Below are 5075 nucleotides of genomic sequence, written 5' to 3'. Positions count from 1 at the left end.
AACGCTAATCTTTGTAGTTTGAACTTGTCGGTTTGGTTTACTGTTCCTTTTTGGCCTGAACAGAACTTTTATGTATATGAATTCTGATTTAATCCAGCAAACCCAAGTAAATCCCAATGCAAACATGAGACTATCAGCTCTCAAGGTTGGGCTCAGAATCTGGGGCTTCTGACTTTAAAACTCTGGTTTCTCAAGTTGCTTTGAGATCAATTTTCGCTGGACTCAAAATGAATTCCATAAACTCCTTTTCTGGTTTTTTATTGGTTTAGTGACAGAGAAATCCTTCCTCAAAAGACAACTCATCAACTGTTAGTCATCAGATCCTCAGTTACAGTCAGACAGTGAGTTACCTTTTGTACTGTAATCTGTTGATAGATTGTTTAAACTGGTGCTTACCCCAAATTTTCACTAGCTGCAGCATGTTTTGAAAATTTGAAACAGCTTACTTCAACGTGCCTGCAATGATCTGTGTATGTCTGGTAGGAAGCATAAGGAAGGGAATGATTAATCACATTCTTCCTAGTAATTTAGAAGTGTTGATGAATGCCAGGAAACATTGTAATGAGTACTGGAAAAAAAAAAAAAAAAAAAGAGGCAATACATTGGAAGCCTTACTATTGCTTTCAGTAAAAGCAAAGTGATTAAGTCTGCTAATTAGACATTGCCTTTTAAAAAATAAATAACAATAGATACGTTTCATGCACTGTCCATATTTATGCGCAAAAATCATAAGCTGAGCACATACAACTATAGCATGCAATCATTCACCAATCATTCATCATCACAACCACCCCAGGAGCTTTATCTCAAAATTGGTAATGAACAGAGACATACACACAGTCAAACAATTTCTCTTCAATAGACATCTTTCAGCCTCATTTACTAAGTAACACTGTACTTCAAATGCTTACTTTGGTGAAATAAGCAGAAGTTGTATTTCTGTTTTTCACTTTCCTCTTGAACTATAAAGCTGCGTAAGGCACCACTTTTGTTCTGTGATGTTGTTCACACAAACTTTTGGACAGATCAGAGGGAAAAGCTGCATCTTTGCATGTTGGGGAAAAACCCAACATGCCACATATTTCATTCAACTATTCTGAAAGCGTTACAAGCTGGTAGTCACATACACCAAAAAGCTGTGAATTAAGGTTGAAGATTTTCTCTGAAACAGTTCAAAGAGATTTTGTTACTATGTTCACACAATACTAATTTCAAGCCCATATTTTCTAGAATTGCTTGGCTTAATAGCTGTACAAAGTCTGATGTCTAACATCGACTGCAGGTTTCCGTGAATTTGAACAAACTGCATTTCAGCTCTCTAAAGCATATACTCTAACAGGAAAACTGGGAAGTTAGAGCTGCAGAAGAAAAATACATTTTTTTTTTCTTTGCAAATGCTCAAAACCAAGTAGGAAATCTCTGCTGTTACTCTCTGGTGTCTGTGGTTTTGTATAGGGACAGCATTAAAAAAAAACAACTCACATAGCAAATCATTTTTTTTTAAAGCAAGTAATTGTCTATTGCATTTAAAACTTCCATCAAAACACTTAGAAACTGGTAACAAATTGTTAACACTTCTCAACAAAAATTCTGACAAACTGGGGAAAGAAAGACTATCAGGAGGGACAATTATTACTATTATTTTAATTCCAATGTGTCCCTAATTGGAAGTATCACTAAAAACATTCACGCTTATAGAAAGAAGTCCAGCTTATTTGACTGCATTGGCTGCAGAATTGAAGCCTGCTAAGCCTAAAGCTGAAACACGAATTTGACGGATGACGAGATTCCCCCAGGGCTCACATTTAGGGGCAAAACACCAAAAGGACCATATAACCACAATCCTGAAAGGCATTCAGCTTGAGATATTTATATGTCCCCCGTGTAGGTAGTCACATAGCAAATCAGTGTTTAACAGGGTTAAGTATACAATGTGCAGCTAGTAAATCTCCACTTACTTCAGAAGTGGAAAACAGAAAAGGATCAAAGAAATAATCTTTTTTAACTGGAAACTGCAAGTTTACACTAACTGCATTTAAACTATAAATCAAGAAATTGTGCTGTCAAATTTATTGTAATATCTGAACTGGGTACTAAGACCCTGCAAAAACAAAGCAGTTTAAAATAAATTTAATGTGAAAGCCATGAGGTCCATGCCAAGACCAGAGCCAGAATACTGGCAGAATTTTCAGAGGAGTGTATGTTGAGATTAAAATAAAAGCCAAACTAAGTAGCATTAAAAAACACCCCCACCAAGCATCCCACCCACCCTCCAGCATCACTTTTCATTCTTTTCAGAGATGAATGCTCACTTTTTCAGAGCGAAAGCATTTGCAAGTTGCTCACACCGATTAGAACAACTTATAAGAATGTTACCGATTAAAATTAAGGACAATACGTGGTCAGAACACTAGCCTGGTATTTGAGACACCTCCCTTCTCTTCTACAGCTCTCCTACATAAATGGTTCAATCTCTTCATCAATAACCTAGGGGCAGCAGGGCTGCCCATGTCACGTTAGCAACTGTCAGGTTGGCCAAAGCTCAGTATCAGGGACAGAGGAGCACCTACCCCACCAGACATGCGTGTTATGTCCGTGTCCATCTTTGTATGAGGTTGCAGAGGATGAAAGAAACCTCAAAGAGTAATAGGAGGAAAAAAAGAAAAAAAGGAAAGCACCCTTTGCTTTGTATTATGACAGATTTATACACACACACATATATATACACACACAAAAATTTTAAAATTTGCATCTTCCCCCTTCTTATCCTCCCCTAAGACCTTGTGGTTGAGCAACACGATCAGGTAAAGAGTGAAAACGTGAGCCTGACATTATGATTATGAAGAAATAATTCTATTTGGGAAACTATCAAGCACCTTTTTTGGCGGTCCCCATCTCCCCACTCTTACCCTGCACAGCACTGTTGTTCTGAAGCTGTACCTTTACAGGTCAAGTTCCAGCCTTTTTACTCAAGATTATGCACAAAAAACCCCCTCCAGTTGCAGTGTCTGAATAAAATCCAATGGTAATAACAAACCTCTTCCCTATTGCAGCATCTGCTAAAATAAATTACTAAAACTCAGAATAAAGCACCAGGTAAAAGTGGTTATGCTGTAACAGGCAGCTACTGATGATGCTACTCTAAATGTCAACACAGACACTAAAGATTTTTTAAGCTACAGATAATACTGAAGATGAAGTCTTGTGCCTGGTGGGTTACCTGACAATGTGCCAACAGGCAAAAGAAATCATCATCCAAATGGCTGGGACACTACAAACATCAACACAGGGCTTAGTGTGTGGCAAGAGGACAAACTAAACAAGATCCCCAGAAAGACGTATGTAAATATTTCAAATCTGCTTTAGAGAAAGAGTATCCTAATTCTGTATAGGAATAGTTAGCAGCACAAAGAGGATGTTTGGTCTTCTGAGTAAAGAGATATTAGAGATGCTGTCTGTGCCCTCTTGGGTAAGGCCTAGCTCAGGCCTGTGGCTGCCATTCTGCAGTCCTGCTCTGCAGACCAGAACAGCATCAAATGCCAGCAGAGGACCCATAGTTGAAGCACAATTATGGTACATGTGCACGTTCCTGTATGATCTCTGATGTGCATGTGGAGACAACACAGGGTCGATTGTGCATGTTGCTTTGTACTGCATGTTCTGTAATGCTCTCACGGGGGTGGGAGTGTGTGTGAAAATCCTAACCAACAACACATTAAAGGGACAGACCAGAAAGCACATTTACAATGGTCCCATGAAACATTTAACTCAGCCTGGGAGTTGTAGGTCAGTCTGCTTACTGTCTTCCCATCTCCTCTGGCTTCAACAACAGTCCACTGCCCATGTCCTTCCATATCGCACATCCTTACGAGCTCCCCAGGGATCAAGGCATTCTGCCTGAGCTGAAGGGAGCAGCTAACAAACGGGGTCCAACTTACCACAGAGAGCAAGCACTGTAGGACAGCAAGGAGCAGGATGAACTGAGAAGTGACAGATTATCAGTCGTAGCTGTCAGCCTGCCCTTCTCACCACTGGCGCGTAACAGATTTACACAGACTGCTTGCTCTGTCTAAAACGAGGAGGAATGAGTGACTCACCAGAACACTCTAAATCAAATTACAACCCAATTCATGTCCCCACCACTGGCTCTATGCAAAGCAAGGTAGACCTTCAAGAGAGATGCACCAACTTGACATCTGCTGACCCTGAGCGAAGGAACTCGCTTCCCCTCACAGCACATGGATGCTTCTGTTTCATGAGGGACCCACAATCAATCGTATCGACGGGAGGCTCTCTAAAGCAGCATTTGAACGCTCAGCCTGGACAGTGAGGAACTTGAACACCCTGGAGCATACATCCATACCCCTCCGAGACCTGAGGCTCACGTTGCTTACAAGAGAAGCAAATTCCAAAGAAAGTGGCACATGAAAGGAAGCACATGTTGTAACCTTTGCTATGAGAAGTCTTGTTGAAACTTATACCCATCCAGAGGTAAAACTAAATATTCATCATTTCCTTTTTAATGTGGTAGAAACTAATTGAACAGAGATAGCCTTGTTCAAGCCCTAAGCAACACTTTATGGCACATGAGGGATATAGATTCACTTTAATTTTATTAGGTAGTTACTTGAAATAAGGTGATTGAGGAAGAGGTTTTATCTAGGGATAAAAGCTCAGCTAATTTTTCCTCCAATATAAAATGTTGCTGTAAGGATGCCAGCCATGAAAAAAAAAAACCCAACTACGCTATAATAAATGTAGAAATGCTCCCAATGATTTCATAAGTGCGTGCTGCAGGCATTCAGAGTAGATATAATCACTACGTGTCACGCTGGGAACTATGTGCTACTTGCTTCCACTTTGAAGCAGGAAACTATGAAACATGCAGATAAATTAAGAGAGAATACAGAAACGGGCAGTAAGACTGAAAGGGTTTGGAAAACATTAATGAAAAGGAAAGGTTAAAACAATTGTTTAGTCAGAGAAAGAGAGAAGCAACGAGAGATGGTAATAGGTTTCCAAGATGTAAAAGGTTGGGTTTTTTAAACAAGGAAAGACTTTATGTGACCCTTTGT

The sequence above is a fragment of the Calidris pugnax genome, unplaced genomic scaffold (genome assembly GCF_001431845.1).
Source record: "Calidris pugnax isolate Ruff unplaced genomic scaffold, ASM143184v1 scaffold8, whole genome shotgun sequence".
Classification (NCBI taxonomy): domain Eukaryota; kingdom Metazoa; phylum Chordata; class Aves; order Charadriiformes; family Scolopacidae; genus Calidris; species Calidris pugnax.
This window is presented reverse-complemented; position numbering follows the sequence as displayed.